The sequence below is a fragment of the Pelobates fuscus genome, chromosome 2 (assembly GCF_036172605.1).
Source record: "Pelobates fuscus isolate aPelFus1 chromosome 2, aPelFus1.pri, whole genome shotgun sequence".
Classification (NCBI taxonomy): Eukaryota; Metazoa; Chordata; class Amphibia; order Anura; family Pelobatidae; genus Pelobates; species Pelobates fuscus.
In genome coordinates, this window is record NC_086318.1 from 35658298 (window position 1) to 35676094 (window position 17797).

Consider the following 17797-nt stretch of genomic DNA (forward strand, 5'->3'; position numbering starts at 1 on the left):
AGAAGGGGGGGCAGCAATGTATTGGGGAGGGGAAGAAGGGGGGCAGTAATGTATTGGGGAGGGGGGGTCAACTGTGTATTAGGGGAGGGAGGGGTCAGCAGTATATTAGAGGAGGGGGTGACAGCAGTATATTAGGGGGGTCAGCAGTGTATTGGGGGAGGGGGGACGGGAAAGATCTGACTTGGGAATTTGAGATGAGGCAATGATTATTTTTTTTTACATTTATATTTGTGGCCCAATTAATATTTTTTTTATATATATATATATATATATATATATATATATATATGTATATGTATATGTATATATATATGTGTGTGTGTGTAGAAGGAAATGTAAATAGAGGGGGCTACAGGGGTGAATTATATTTGCAATATATTTATTAGGAACTGTGGAGGGAAGGGGGTTGGATGAGAGCATTAAATATTATAGCATTAAATATTATATTTATGGGGTAGGAACTGTATTATATATTTTTGGTTTAGTGCAGGGGTAGGTAACCTTCGACACTCCCTTTGTTTTTTTGACTACATCTCCATTAAGGCTTGCAAAGCATCATGGGAGGTGTAGTCCACAACATCTGGAGTGGCAAAGGATGTCTACTCCTGGTTTAGAGCATAGGTGTATAACCATTCGGCTTCCCCAGGCCAAAATAACCCCATAAACTCTTAAAGGATCACTATAGTGTCAGAAAAACAAAGCGGTTTTCCTGACACTTTAGTGCCCTGAGGGTGCCCACACCCTCAGGGTCCGCCTCCCATGGCGCTGAAGGGGTTAAAATCCCTTCAGTTACTTACCTTAATCCAGCACCAGGCTCCCTCGGCGCTGGTGACCTCTCCTCCCTGTCTGACGTCAGCTCCCCCGTCCGACGTCACTGGAGCTGAATGCGCATGGCCACGTGCGCATTCAAAGTGTCCATAGGAAAGCATTTCTCAATGCTTTCCTATGGACACTCTGCGCGATGGAGGCGAAATGTGCCTCCAACGTCGCCGATGCGCCTCTAGTGTCTGTCCGGAAGACAGCCACTAGAGGCTGGATTAACCGCAAATGTAAACATAGCAGTTTCTCTGAAACTGCTATGTTTACATGTGAAGGGTTAAAACTGAGGGACATTGCACCCAGGCCACTTCATTGAGCTTAAGTGGTCTGGGTGACTATAGTGTCCCTTTAACGCTGTTACGGCGTTATATGCCGTCCGCATTTTAATGGGCTGTTAAGCTGAATTCTGATGACTCCGCAATGCTATGGGGCTGGTATGTAATTTTTTCCAGAGCTGGTTTTCATACCCAGTCCGGCCCTGAACCTTTGTCCCTCTAATTTAAGACGATGTCCTCTTGTTGTGGTAGATTTTCTTCTTTTAAATATAGTCTCCTCCTTTACTGTGTTGATTCACTTTATGTATTTAAAGGTTTCTATCATATCCCCCCTGTCTCGACTTTCCTCCAAGCTATACATGTTAAGATCCTTTAACCTTTCCTTGTAGGTTTTATCCTGCAATCCATGAACCAGTTTAGTAGCCCTTCTCTGAACTCTCTCTAAGGTATCAATATCCTTCTGAAGATACAGTCTCCAGCACTGCGTACAATACTCCAAGTGAGGTCTCACCAGTGTTCTGTACAATAGCATGAGCACTTCCCTCTTTCTACTGCTATTACCTCTCCCTATACAACCAGGCATTCTGCTAGCATTTCCTGCTGCTCTATTTCATTGTCTGCCTACCTTTAAGTCATCAGAAATAATCACCCCTAAATCCCTTTCCTCAGATGTTGAGGTTAGGATGCTATCAAATATACTATACTCTGCCCTTGGGTTTTTACATCTGTAACGAACCCTGAAGTGGTAGCTATGGGTTTGTATGATTTGAGCCGAACGGCTGAGAGCCAGGGTGATTATAGCTCGCCATTCGGTACTGCTGGTCAGTAGTTAAATTCCCAAGAAACGAAATCCTCTAGTACAGCTTTCCCCAAGTAGCAATCAGGTACCCAAACACCAGCCGAAACATGATGAAGGGTGTAACAAGACTAAAGTTTAATGAGACCACACAGGCCTTTATGGAGGTCCCCTTGCAGGAGGACCCCCCACAGTACACAAACCAAATAGCCAATCGTAAGGTATACTTACACTTAAACACTCCCTGTCTCCACCTGTGAGATAATGAGATAAGTTAAGGAATAACCCAATTATCTCCAGGCGAAGTGCACACATTTTCCCCAAAACTCCCCTTTATGCTTAAGGTATCCCCACAAATGTTACATCCCCTGATAGCCCCAATCTGGGGGAGGAACATATTCAAATTTCACCCAGATCGGTTCAGGGGTTTTTAAAAAGTGTGGAAGTCTTAAGTTACCGACCGCACACGAAGCTCTTGCCCAAAATAGTTCCACGAATTCAGCATGTACGGCCGGTCAATGTTAAATAACTCTAAAATCCACGAATGGAGCCTCCTGGCTCATAGGAGTGATTGTTCCCCTCCTGTGAATACATCAAAGTACCGAAAAGCGCTCTCCTAGCTGTTCGGGAAATACAGTTCCATCATCCGCTTGATGGAATACAGTTCCATCATTCGTGTTCGGGAAGTCGAGTGCCCGATTTTAGTTCCAGACACTCGACGACCAAGTCCCGCTGCCTTTGTCCCGAACAAACAAGATGGCCGCCGTTTTCTCCGCCACGTGGCATTCATATATACGAATTGCGGCCACCTTGATCGAGCGCTTAATTGATGGGCTCCTTTGAAGTCAATGAGCCAGGAGGGTGGTTTGTGTTCGGTAGTTTCAATCTACCGAACCAATGTGGCATAAACTAACTGATTGCTCTACAGATGAATGTACAGAGAAAACTCCGAACTCCCGGTGGGTTTTCTCACAACGTCCAAGATGCATTATCATGCTCTTATCCACATTAAAGGTCAGATGCCACAGCTCTGACCATTTTTCTTCATTCTTCATTGCAAGTCTGTCAGGATCGGGACAGGGATCCAACACGCAGAGTACAAACAGTAGCCAGATACGTATACCGGACCTTAGAATGGCCGGACTAACGTAAGTAGTACAGTATAGAATGGTCAAAGACAAGCCGAGGTCGAGGGTAACAGAAGACAGGTAAGCGAGAGACAAGCCGAATCAAGGGTAACAGAGATAAGCAGAGTAAGGTAAACAAGCCGGGTCAAAACCAAAAGGGATAATAGAATACACAAGCACTGAGTGACTAGAACAAGCTAGAACCACGACAGGGCAATGAGCTAATGAAAGAAGCTCTGTTAAATACCCTGTTCAGAGCAGTAACCACGCCTCCAAGGCGTCCTGATTGGTCCTGCAGCCATTGACTGACAGGTTGTTCCGGGGGAGTGTCCTGATGACTACTTCCTGCCTAGATGCTGTAAAAGGCAGTCACTCCCTCGCGGCCGGCCTAGCATGACCGGATAGACCGCGGGGAAGGGAGCCATCAGACCGTCTGGATGGAGGAACAGCTAAGTCTCTACCTCTTTCGGAGGTAGAGACCACAGGTACCCTGACAGTACCCCCCCTCTCAGATACGCCCACCGGGCGGAATGAACCGGGACGAGATGGGAAGCGAGAGTGATACGCCCTGCGGAGACGGGGAGCATGAACATCCTCCTGAGGTACCCAACTCCTCTCCTCAGGACCATATCCCTTCCAATCAACCAGATATTGTACTCTCCCCCGGGAGATTCGAGAATCAATAATAGAGTTAACCTCATACTCCTCCTGACCCTCCACCTGAACGGGGCGAGGAGGGGCTATTGTGGAGGAAAATCTGTTACATGTGAGTGGTTTCAGCAATGAAACGTGAAACGAGTTCGGGATGCGTAAGGTATTAGGAAGAGCTAAACGATACGCAACTGGATTGATACGGGCCAGCACCCTGTAGGGTCCAATATAACGAGGAGCGAACTTCATGGAGGGCACTTTTAAACGGATGTTCCTCGTGCTCAGCCATACCCTATCACCTGGAACAAAGACCGGAGCCGCCCTTCTACGTTTATCAGCGTGTTTCTTGACCAACATAGAGTTGTGCACAAGGATTTGTCGAGTTTGATCCCACAACTTCCTCAAATTGGCAACATGAACATCAACCGACGGCACCCCCTGGGAAGGGGAATCCGAAGAAAGAATAGACGGATGAAAACCATAATTCATGAAGAAGGGGCTTGAATGAGTAGAATCGCAAACGAGATTGTTGTGTGCAAACTCCGCCCAAGGAATCAAACCGACCCAATCATCCTGGTGTTCAGAAACAAAGCATCGTAAATATTGTTCAATTTTCTGGTTGGTACGTTCAGCAGCTCCGTTAGACTGAGGATGATAGGCAGAAGAAAAGTTTAATTTAATACCAAGTTGAGAGCAGAAGGACCTCCAAAAGCGGGAAACAAATTGGGAGCCTCTGTCCGATACAATTTGAGAGGGTATCCCATGTAGGCGAAAAATCTCCTTAGCGAATATCTCTGCCAATTCGGGAGAAGACGGGAGTTTAGGCAGGGGAATGAAGTGGGCCATCTTAGTAAACCTGTCAACCACGGTGAGGATAACAGTCTGTCTTTTAGAGATAGGTAGATCGACAATAAAGTCCATGGCCAAACAGGACCATGGTTTTTCTGGAACCTCCAAGGGTTGCAGGAATCCACATGGAAGCGTATGGGGTTGTTTGGTTTTAGTACAAACTTCACATGCAGCGATGAACTCCTCAATATCCCTCCGTAAAGCAGGCCACCAGAAGTCCTTAGAGATCAACGCGTAAGTTTTGCGAATACCAGGATGTCCCGCCATCTTGCTATTATGTAAACACTGTAAAAGTTCCAGTTGAAGAGCAGGAGGAACGAAATGACGGCCCGCAGGAGTCTGTTTAGGTGCTAGATGTTGCAACTTAATGATCTCGGCCAGTAATGGAGAATGAATCCTGAGATTCGTATTAGCAATGATATTGCATTTCGGAACTATAGAAGAAAGAACTGGTTCAGGTACAGTAGAAGGTTCATATTGGCGAGATAATGCATCGGCTTTAGAGTTTTTAGAACCAGGTCTGTAAGTCAGTACATAATTGAAGTGAGTCAGGAATAAGGACCAACGAGCTTGTCTAGAGGATAAGCGCTTAGCCTCCCCAATATAGGACAAGTTTTTGTGGTCCGTCAAAATCGTAATAGGGTGTAGGGTCCCCTCCAACAAATGTCTCCACTCCTTTAAGGCTTTAATGACTGCTAACAGTTCCCTTTCCCCGATGTCATATCTGCTCTCAGGCCCAGAAAATTTCTTAGAGAAGAAACCACAAGGGTGTAACGGTTTATCCACCCCTAACCTTTGAGACAGAACAGCCCCAACTGCTGTCTCAGAGGCATCGACCTCGAGCAAGAAAGGCAGAGTCGTATCAGGATGGACTAGAATGGGAGCCGAGGCAAAAAGTTCCTTGAGAGTCTTGAAAGCACCCAGAGCTTCCTTAGACCAGAACTTAGTATCAGCCCCTTGTTTGGTCATATTGGTAATAGGCGCAATGATAGAGGAGTATCCTTTAATGAAGCGCCTATAGTAGTTGGAAAAACCAATAAACCTTTGGATAGCCTTGAGTCCTTTGGGCAAGGGCCAGTCTAAAATAGATTGAAGTTTTACAGGATCCATTTTAAAACCCTCCCCAGAAATCACGTATCCAAGAAAGTCTACCTGAGACTGATCAAAACTGCACTTCTCCAATTTGCAATATAGACCATGTTGCAGCAGCTTGTGTAATACCTTTCTGACCTGTCTATGGTGAGTCTCAATCTCCTTAGAGTGTATTAGTATGTCGTCCAGGTAAACAATAACACAATCATGCTGAAACTCCCTAAGTACCTCATTAATCAAATCTTGAAATACTGCAGGAGCATTGCATAGTCCAAATGGCATAACAGTGTATTCGTAATGGCCATACCGGGTATTGAATGCCGTCATCCACTCGTGACCTTGCTGGATTCTCCCCAAATTGTAAGCCCCTCTGAGATCTAACTTGGTGAAGATTTTGGAGCCCTTAAGACGATCAAATAACTCGGTAATCAGTGGGATAGGATAGGCATTTCTGACAGTTATTTTATTCAAGCCTCGGTAATCGATACAAGGTCTCAGCGTGCCATCCTTCTTCTTAATGAAAAAGAACCCAGCCCCGGCCGGAGAAGAAGACCTCCTGATGAATCCCTTTTCTAAATTCTCCCGAATATACTCCTCTAGAACCGAGTTTTCCTGAACAGACAAAGGATATACATGGCCCCTCGGAGGCATAGTGCCGGGTAGAAGCTTAATCTTACAGTCAAATGACCTGTGTGGAGGCAAAGAATCGGCATTCTTCTTGTCAAACACTGCCCTTAAGTCTAGGTAAAGGTCTGGTATTTGTCTTTCTGTGGACTGAGTAGGATTCTCCGGTATGTTAATATTAGCTAATGGAGAAACCTTGCACAAACACCGATCCTGGCAGCCCTGGCCCCACGAGAGTATCTCTCCTAACTCCCAATCGATAATAGGGTTATGTTTTTTCAACATTGGGTACCCCAGAACTATGGGAACGGAAGGAGACGAAATGAGCAAAAGAGATAAATTCTCCACGTGTAGGATACCCACATTTAAATTAATGGGTATGGTCTCACGAAAGATAACAGGGTCTAGTAGTGGTCTACCATCTATGGCCTCAACGGCCAAAGGTGTCTCCCTTAGCTGGGATGGGAAATTGTTCTTACTAGCAAAGGCTTGGTCGATAAAATTCTCAGCAGCACCGGAATCTATCAATGCCATAGCCCTTACTACTTCCTTCCCCCAAGTTAAGGAAACTGGTAGCAGAAGCCTGTGATCTTTATACTCAGGAGTAGAGGACAAAATAGAAACACCCAAGGCCTGTCCTCTAGAGAGACTTAGGTGCGAGCGTTTCCCGGGCGGTTAGAACAGTTCGAGAGTAAATGACCCTTAGCTCCACAATACATACACAAACCCTCTCTTCTCCTGTGCTGTCTTTCCTCCTCAGAGAGGCGGGTATACCCTATCTGCATAGGTTCAGTAAGCAAAGATATCGTGGAGTCAGGACTTGGAACAGCGGGAGCTAACCTAAAAGAAGGTCTCAGGTTCCTCTCTCGAGTGTTCTGTCTCTCTCTTAGACGTTCATCTATACGAGAGATGAACGAAATTAAATCCTCTAAATTCTCAGGGAGTTCTCTGGTAGCAACCTCATCAAGGATTACATCAGATAGGCCATTCAAAAATACATCCATATACGCCTGCTCATTCCACTTGATTTCTGCCGCCAGAGACCTGAACTCTAGTGCATAATCCACCAGTGTTTGGTTCTCCTGTCTCAGGCGCAACAGTAATCTGGCTGCATTAACCTTTCTACCTGGAGGGTCAAATGTTCTTCTAAAAGCAGCTACAAATGCGTTATAGTTATAAACTAATGGATTATCGTTCTCCCATAGTGGGTTGGCCCATCTCAGAGCTTTCTCAATGAGTAGGGTGATAATAAATCCTACTTTTGCCCTATCTGTAGGATAAGAGCGAGGTTGCAATTCAAAGTGGATACTAATTTGGGTTAAAAAACCACGACACTTCTCAGGAGTCCCACCATAGCGTACTGGGGGGGTAATGTGAGAAGAAGCACCCACTGTGGCTACCTCTAGACCTGAACCGACAGGAGAAACAGGGGTATTACGTATCTCCTCTGGTGGGTTATTGGCACAAGCTAATAGAGCCTGTAGCGCAAGCGTCATCTGATCCATTCTGTGATCCATGGCTTCAAACCTAGGATCAGGAGCAGCCAGCTGACTGTTTGTACTTGCAGGATCCATTGGCCCTGTCGTAATGTCAGGATCGGGACAGGGATCCAACACGCAGAGTACAAACAGTAGCCAGATACGTATACCGGACCTTAGAATGGCCGGACTAACGTAAGTAGTACAGTATAGAATGGTCAAAGACAAGCCGAGGTCGAGGGTAACAGAAGACAGGTAAGCGAGAGACAAGCCGAATCAAGGGTAACAGAGATAAGCAGAGTAAGGTAAACAAGCCGGGTCAAAACCAAAAGGGATAATAGAATACACAAGCACTGAGTGACTAGAACAAGCTAGAACCACGACAGGGCAATGAGCTAATGAAAGAAGCTCTGTTAAATACCCTGTTCAGAGCAGTAACCACGCCTCCAAGGCGTCCTGATTGGTCCTGCAGCCATTGACTGACAGGTTGTTCCGGGGGAGTGTCCTGATGACTACTTCCTGCCTAGATGCTGTAAAAGGCAGTCACTCCCTCGCGGCCGGCCTAGCATGACCGGATAGACCGCGGGGAAGGGAGCCATCAGACCGTCTGGATGGAGGAACAGCTAAGTCTCTACCTCTTTCAGAGGTAGAGACCACAGGTACCCTGACAAAGTCTTCTAAAAGCTGTTTTGGTGAGGCATGGTTCACATCAGATATACCAAAGTAAAAAAATGGCACTAGAAAAATGTTTATGGCAATTAAAGAATATCACTAAAAAATTATTTTTTTTTATTGTTTATTTTATATACCGTATATACTCGAGTATAAGCCGAGTTTTTCAGCACATTTTTTGTGCTGAAAAACCCCAACTCGGCTTATACTCGAGTCAGTGTCTGTATTATGGCAATTTGCATTGCCATAATACAGACAGGGGGAGAGGGGGGCTGGCAGAGCTGTAACTTACCTGTCCTGCAGCTCCTGTCAGCTCTCTCCTCCCCCGCGCCGTCCGTTCAGCACCTCGGTCAGCTCCCAATGTAAGTCTCGAGAGAGCCGCGGCTCTTGCGAGACTTACAGTGTGAGCTGATAGAGGAGCTGCACGGACGGCGCGGAGGAGGAGAGAGCTGACAGGAGCTGCAGGACAGGTAAGTTACAGCTCTGCCAGCCCCCCTCTCCCCCCTACTGAACTACCAATGACACTGGACCACCAGGGAAGGAGAGCCCCCCTCCCTGGCCAGCTAGCAAGCAGGGAGGGGGGACGAAAAATGTTTTATATATATTAATAATAATAAAATAATACAAATAAATAAACAATAATATTACAAATAATAATAAATATTAAAATAATTTAAAAAAATAATTAAATAAAATAAAATGATAAAAATATTAAAATCAGTAAAAAATAATAATAATAAAATTGCCCACCCCCCACCAAGGCTCTGCAACACACACACACACACACTGCACACACACACACTGCACTCATACACACACTGCACTCATACACACACTGCACTCATATAAACACACTGCACTCATATACACACACTGCATTCATACACACACTGCACACATACACACACTGCACTCATACACACACTGCACACATACACACACTGCACACACACTGCATTCATACACACTGCACTCATATACACACGCTGCACTCATACACACACGCTGCAGCTGCTGCATTTCCCACCCTAGTCTTATACTCGAGTCAATAAGTTTTCCCAGTTTTTTGGGGTAAAATTAGGGGCCTCGGCCTATATTCGGGTCGGCTTATACTCGATTATATACGGTATGTTGAATTGATTAATATATAAGTGTTGGACATATGTATACTTCTGTGTATTACATATCATATAGTCTCAATTGTAATTTAATGTAACTATTTGTGTTTCATTCTTTTAGTACATATTCCCCACTATGTATGGTGCTTAGGCCAGGTTTACTCTGATTGCATGTTCTCTTTTTTTTATAATAATGAGGTTTCTAGCAATATCCAGTTAGAATGTTTCATTCTTTGACTTTTGGGCTGTACACGTCTATAGGAATGACTTTAAAAGTGACTGCCACCAGTAGCAGGGCATGTCTAAAGAAGCTTGGACCAGCGAAAAAGCTTTATTATGTCCATCACTATGTTGCGGAATGTCCAACGTCACTGCCCTTGCCTCCTGGAGGGAATTGTAGCCAAAAATCAGAACCCACAGCGCTGAGAAAACCGGCGCTCGAGCTGGGATACAGCTATTACATCACCTTACATCACCGAGGGGACTGAACTCACTGAAGCTTATTGTTTTCATTGTTTTTAACTGCACTTGAAACTGTTTTGGCAAATACATTTTTTTTTAAGATCCTGCTTCTGTCATGTACGACATCTACCGGATCAGCCCATTATTGTGGTGGAAAGAACCACCTACAGCCTGAGCAGTCTTTCCTGCTCCACATTTGTGAGTGATTTTTCTCTAAGGTGGCAACACTTAGTGCCAATATTTTGGGGTGACAATAAAATTACATGCACTTAACAGTCTCTTAAAGGGACATTATAGTCACCTGAACAACTTTAGCTTAATGAAGCAGTTTTGGTGTATAGAACCTGCCTTTGCAGCCTCACTGCTCAATCCTCTTCTATTTAGGAGTTAAATCCCTTTGTTTATGAACCCTAGTCACACCTCCCTGCATGTGACTTGCACAGCCTTCCATAAACACTTCCTGTAAAGAGAGCCCTATTTAGGCTTTCTTTATTGCAAGTTCTGTTTAATTAAGATTTTCTTATCCCCTGCTATGTTAATAGCTTGCTAGACCCTGCAAGAGCCTCCTGTATGTGATTAAAGTTCAATTTAGAGATTGAGATACAATTATTTAAGGTAAATTACATCTGTTTGAAAGTGAAACCAGTTTTTTTTTCATGCAGGCTCTGTCAGTCATAGCCAGGGGAGGTGTGGCTAGGGCTGCATAAACAGAAACAAAGTGATTTAACTCCTAAATGACAGTGAATTGAGCAGTGAAATTGCAGGGGAATGATCTATACACTAAAACTGCTTTATTTAGCTAAAGTAATTTAGGTGACTATAGTGTTCCTTTAAGTCCAGTCCTGATGTGGACTTGTCATTTTATTTTAACTGTTTTTATTATTTTATTATTTGATAAATAAACACTAGTCTTTGAGCACTCAACTTGCCTACTAGTCCAGTTTCAGGTTCCAGATAGGGAAGTGTCACCCCAAAATATTTACACTAAGTTTTCCCACCTTAGAGCCAAGGAATCAATAGGCTCTTAAGAAGGCGAGAGTCCCTTTGTTATATACTTTTGACACTGCTTTGCTGCTTCAATATACTACTCTATAAGCTTTTCCTGTTTTGTCTGTTTTAACCTGAGAAAGGATTCCGTGAGAAGAAGGTGGGTGCCACCTATATGAGCACCACCGTGCTTGTTTAGAGCCTTAATTCTCAGGCTCTGGAAATTGTGAGTTTTCTCTCCTAGTTATTTTGCACTTTATCTGTATACCAGTACCATCTGCACTAGCACTTTTTCAGTGTTTTTTATCCCCCTTTTTATGTATTCAAGTACACCAGAATTTCCACACTTAATTCAATAAGGGGTAAGCATTATTGCATGTAAATACTATCAAGCGTTCCACTCATTTATTGTTAAGATTCTATCTTGATAATTGTTGGTTTGGTTTCATATTTTGGTGAGGAGGAAAGGTATTCCCTCACGGGTGTCAAGAGCCGCTACTACTTTTTAGACACTTCTTAAGCGCTTTCTCACACACTTACTCCTTGTGAGTCTTCTTATTTAATTCCTGTACAATGTTTGCAGTATGGCAGAATGCATTATCCTACTGAAAGAGGTCATTGCATTTAGGGAGCACAACTGCCATGAAGGGGTGTACATGGTCTGCAACAATCTCTACATAGGTGGTACATATTAAAGTAACATCCACATGAATGCCAGAACCCAATGTTTCTCAGCAGAACATTGCCCTTAGTATAACGCTGACTCCTTTGGCCTACCTTCTTCACATATTGCTTTCTGCTTCCTGCTTCCTGCTCTTCCCAAAGTAAATGACAGACACATACCCAGCCATCCACCTGATCTAATATATTTCTCCCATACCTTGACAGGAACAATTGTAACAACTAGAGAAAATGTATTGATACTTACCGTAATTTTCTTTTTATTATTCATGGCAGCATTTAACATATGGGTTTAGCTCCTCCCTCTAACCCTCAGGACAGGAAACACAAACAATCAAACAATTAAGCCTACCTTCCCCTAGTATATAAGGTACTCCAGTATCCTCCACACCTCAGTCCAGTAACAAGACAAATAAACCAAGAGAGGGTGGGAGACCAAATCCTGCCATGAATAATAGCCAGGAAAATAAAATTACGGTAAGTATCAATACATTTTCTATATTCCTGGCTAATCATGGCAGCATTTAACATATGGAATTACCAAAGCAATAACCACTCAGGGAGGGTAAGTCATGCTACAAAAATTGTTTAATATCCACTTAAGGCTTAAAAGAGTTCAAGACCGATAGGCCAAACTCTGAATCGGAATGAAAAGAGACATCCACTCTGTAGTGATGTACAAAGGTCTTCAAAGATGACCAATTGGCAGCTTTACAGATGCTCTCTGCTGGAACTCCTGACTCTGCAGCCCATGAAGTAGCAATGGACCTTGTGGAATGTGCCTTGATGTCCTTGGGAACTGGAACCTGTTTCATTCTGTAAGCTCTAGAAATAGCCTGAACAGTCCAGGAACGAAGGGTAGCGACAGAGGCTGCTTCACCTTTACGAGAACCCCAAGGTATCACAAACAATTGGGGAGACTTTCTCCAATTAGCTGAGCGACCAATATATGTGGAAAGACACCTCCTCAGGTCTAGCGTATGGCATCTTTCTTCTTCAGGAGATAATGGCTCCTGAAAATACCCCGGCAGGACAATCTCTTGATTCCGGTGGAAGGATGTAACAACCTTAGGAAGGAACTCAGGTCTAGGCCGTAGCACAACTCTATCATCGAAGAAGGTAGTGAACGGTTCCTCAGACGACAGTGCTCTAATATCTGACAACCTGCATAGGGACCTCATCAATAGGTTCGAAGGGATGTTCCGTCAAGGCCTGCAGAACCAGAGGCAGATTCCAAGGAGCCGAGAATCCCTTGATAGGAGGCCTAATCCTAATGACTGCTTTGAAGAATCGAATCACAATAGGATCTAATGCCCAACGAACACCAGAAAGAGCTGAAAGAGCCGAGCAGTGCACTTTAAGCGTGTTAAGTTGAAGGCCTCTCTCCAGGCCTGCTTGTAGGAAACCCAAAACCTGAGACACGGAAGGGGAACCTAAATCTTGAACCGTGGAATTACCCCATCGTGCAAAGGCTTCCCATAAATCATGGTAAGTAGAAGAAGTAGAAGGATTCCTGGAACGTAACAGGGTTGAGATAACCTGGTCCGAAAGGCCATGTTCAACTAGAGACTTCCTCTCAATAGCCATGCATGGAGCCTGAATTTGTGAGGCTCCGGATGAAACACTGGACCCTGAATCAGCAGGTCTTCTGAGACTGGAAGTTCCCAAGGCAGGTCCATCGATAACCTCTGTAACAGGGGAAACCAAGGGCAACGAGGCCAGAAGGGAAGGACAGCTTTCACCTTGCAATGTTCCTTGGAGATCTTTTTCAGAACAGCGTGTATGAGGGGAATCGGAGGAAAGACATAAGCCAGATTGAACACCCAATTGATGGATAGAGCATCTTCAGCAACCGCCTTTGGATGGTATCTCCTCGACACAAAGCATGGGACCTGCGCATTCCGAATGGTCGCCATGAGGTCTACTTGGGGAAGACCCCACTTCTGGACCAACTGGGTGAAGATCCTCCTGGAAAGTTGCCATACTGAAGCTTCTATCAGGTGTCTGCTGAGGAAATCCGCTAATACATTCTCCTTCCCCGGGAGATAGGTGGCACACAGGCCCTCCACATGATTCTGAGCCCAGGTCATAATGGGAACGATCTCTCTCATCAGGGATACACTCCTTGTTCCGCCTTGATGGTTTATGTAGGCAGCAGCTGCTTTGTTGTCCACTCTCAACTTGACCCAGCAATGCCTGATGACATGTTGAAAATGAAGAAGAGGCAGGAAAGTAGCTCTTAGTTCTCTGATGTTGGAAGGCAAGCATTGAGTTTTCGGAGGCCATTTTGCTTATAAAAATCGATTGCCTAAATGCGCCCCCCAACCTGTCAGACTGGCATCCGTCGTAATGACCACCCAATCTATTTGCCGCAAGGGGAACCCTCGGGAGATATTTTCCCACAACATCCACCAAAGGAGCTTCTGTTTCAGAACCAAAGGAATGCGAATCAGTATCTCCCAATCTCTCGAGCTGGTCCTGAAATGTTTCAGAAAAAATAGCTGAAGAGGGCGAAGGTTCCACTGAGCCCACCTGACAAGCTCTATTGGGGAGGAAAGAGTCCCCAGGAGCCTCATAAACTCTCTTGCCGAGGCTGAAGTCTTCAGTCTGAAGTCCCTTATCCGATCTTGCAGTATGATCTTTTTGTCGTGTGCGAGGGATACAATCGCCGTGTCTGTATTGAAATTTGTTCCCAGGAATATCAGTTCTCTTGAAGGATGCAAGTGACTCTTCTCGTAATTGATGAGCCAGCCGAAATGAGATAGAGTGTCGAGGACTAGTTGTCTGTGTTGGAATATTAATCCTCGGTCCGGGGCCACTACCAGGATGTCGTCCAGGTAGTGAAACACCGCTACACCTTCTTTTCTGAGCAAGGCAATGATGGTGACCAGAACCTTCCTTGGGGCTGTACTTATACCAAACGGAAGGGTCTGAAATTGAAAGTCTTCCTTCCGGACACAAAACCTGAGAAACTTTTGATGGGCGATCGTGATAGGGACATGAAAATAGGCATCCCTGAGATCTACTGATATCATCCAATCTTGGTGATGAACAACAGGAATGATGGAGCGAATGGTATCCATGCAAAATCTTCTGACTCTCAGATAAAGGTTGAGTTGGTGGAGGTCTAGAATAGGTCTCCATTTTCCTTCCGGCTTCTTGACCAAAAACAGGGGAGAATAATAACCCTGGAATCTTTCTCTTATGGGTACAGGTACGATGGCTTTTTCCATAAGAAGATTGTAGACATAAAGATTCAGAATCTCTCTTTTTTGGATGTTGGCAGGAAGCCTTGTGTGAATAAACCTTGGTGGAGGCGGATATTCTTCGAATTCCAGATGATAACCTCTGCTCATAATGGATCTTACCCAATCATCTGGAATGATTTCCCAGGCCCTCTGAAAGAATTAAAGACGTGCTCCCACGTGAGGAACCTGGAGTAAGCCACCTTCAGAATTGCTTGTTGGGGCGAAAGGAAGAAGTCTGCATCTTGCCCCTAGAGGATTTTACATTCTGGCCGCTCTTCCAATTGGAATTCCTAGAGAATTCTCTGCCCGGTCTGTAGGTCTTACTTTCCCTAAAGTAGCCTTGATCCCTAAAAGGTCTGCGGTCCAAATTAGGTCTCTTAGGACGTCTATCTTGTGGCAGCATGACCTGTTTAACCTCGGCTGCTTTTTTAATAGCTTCATCCAGCGGTTTCCCAAAAAGCACTTCTCCCATAAAGGGAAGTGAGCATAAATTATTCTTAGAGGAAAGGTCTGCCCCCCAGGACCTCAGCCAAAGCGCCCTTCTAGCGGTGACTGAATGAGCCATAACCTTAGAAAGAATTCTAATGAGGTCAGTGGAGGATTCCAAAAGCCAGTCACTGGCGAGTTTGATATCTCTTAAGCATTCCGCCATCTGACGTCTACTAACACCTTTATCGATGTCATCCTCCAAGTCAAGCAACCAGGAACGCATGGCTCTAGACAAAGCAGAAATGGATACAGCCGGATGGCAACCTAAACCCGCTGTCATGAATGCTTTAGATAAATCAGCGTCAATCCTTTTATCCATGGGCTCCTTAAGGGTTTAGGTTGCCATCCGGCTGTATCCATTTCTGCTTTGTCTAGAGCCATGCGTTCCTGGTTGAAACATTGACGACCCTTTGGGACCCTGCATCGTGGTATCAGCGGTTTTATTGTTTATATATGCTGATTATTTTCCTTTTTTTTTCTTGGGCTATATGTTATGGACTTGGTGCATTTTTGGTACTAGTATCTTGTACCTTATACTTGCACTGCACTTTGCACTTTTAAAATCTGCACCTTATTTGCCCAGTTCAGCATTATGTATTAGTGAGCTGCTATACCTATGGGTTCCTGTCTAATATAATTTGAGCACTTGTTATTGTGCTATTATTTTTATCTACTTCTGTATTAAAAAATTACTATTTTAACCAGTATATTCATTATATGGTTCTTCCCCCCGCATATACCTATTTAGTGACTGTGGCGCCCTGTTAATCTGTATACATATTTTGCTCATTATTGGATTTGGAGTGTCCAATCTACAGAGGCTAGCCTGCACTTGGATTACATTTCATTTTCTTTCCCACTCACCCACCTTTCTATCTTCTTGCTCCTTAAGGGAAGCATTGCTATCAATCGGAAGCGTAGATCTTTTAGCAACCTTAATGATAGGAGCATCAACTTTAGGGATCGTAGTCCACAATCTGGAATCCTCCTCTTTGATCGGGTATAACTTCGAAAGCCTTCCTTGACTAGTAATCCTTTTACTAGGAATTTGCCACTCGTTCTTCATCAGGTCTTTAATAGAGCTGTGAACTGGGAAGGAAGGTCTTTTCTTATGCAAATCTCCAAAGTGTCTGTCAGAAGCTGAACATTCTTTGGCCTCTTCCAGCAAATCCAATGTTCTTCTAACAGCCATAATCAAATGCTCCATAGCTTTGGAGTCCAAGGAGCAAGGTTGTTCCATATATTCCTCTTCACTGGAAGAGATTTGCTCTAAATCCAGGTAAGCTGAAGGCTGTCTGTATTCATCTTCAGACTGATCTGAATCCATGACGAAGGTCTCACCTCTTGATCTCTTATTCTTGTGAGATTCAGCAATTCCCTCCACCACCTCCATTAATCCAATAAGCCATGTCTTTGGCTGAGGAGGTAGAGGCTTGCGGTGACTTCTGGCGATCAGATTCTCCTGCGACCATGGCTAAGCATCTTCTGCAGAGCCTGCAGTTATCCATAGGCCTTGTTCCACATCCAGGGCAGGTTGCCGGTTATTCCCTTCTCCTCGATGGGGATCTGGGACAGGACCAGTCACGAGGGCTGTAAGATACAGAAGTCATAAGACTGTACCCTCTATGCACTCTTTTTAGTAACGTGAAGAAAAATAAAAATAAAATTATTGCTCACCTATGACCTATTGCAGATCTCGTTGATTTTGCAGAAGGGGATGATGGATCCATACTGACTGTAGGGCTAAGAACATTAAAAAAAAGATAATGTATTCCCAGACCAATATTATGAAGCTTTGTAAAAAAAAGTAATTCACTTACCTGCAGAGATTTAAGAACAGTCTACTAGAGCACTGTATCTTTGAAGGGAACGAAAACGAGCGTTTTTTAGTCTAAATACCGCCATTTTTCCCACTCTGCACCTTTAAAGGATCGCACATGCGCACTTAGTCGTGAGATCGCGAAACCGCCATTTTGGATATGGGCAAAATTCACTCTGAGTCCGGTCGGACGCATTGCGCATGCTGATCGTCTGATCGAGGTCTGTATCACACACAGGACGCCAGAGGATTCCCACAGCCTGTGGAACTAACCACCCAGGCTCCCAGGGGTTCCCAACTCCATGGAGATTGGGCTACATGTGCCTGGGCTTCCTGAGGAGGGAGGCTGACCTCCACAGGGACAAGACCATATCAAACATGGTCAGGTGAGCAAAAAAAAAAATATTTTCAGACAAACTGAAAAAAAATAAAAAAATAAACTGTCCTAGGGCTAGGAGGACAGGGAAAGACTGAGGTGTGGAGGATACTGGGGTACCTTATATACTAGGGGAAGGTAGGCTTAATTGTTTGATTGTTTGTGTTTCCTGTCCTGAGGGTTAGAGGGAGGAGCTAAACCCATATGTTAAATGCTGCCATGATTAGCCAGGAA

The 17797-nt window shown here is 44.5% G+C and overlaps 1 protein-coding gene across 1 annotated transcript in view; it reads right to left on the reverse strand.

Annotated features, from left to right (window-relative positions):
- The window catches only part of LOC134586127 (cytochrome P450 2K6-like), a 53016-nt gene that overhangs the window by 22172 nt on the left and 13047 nt on the right, over positions 1-17797 (reverse strand). The gene's annotated exons all lie outside the window — the stretch shown is intronic.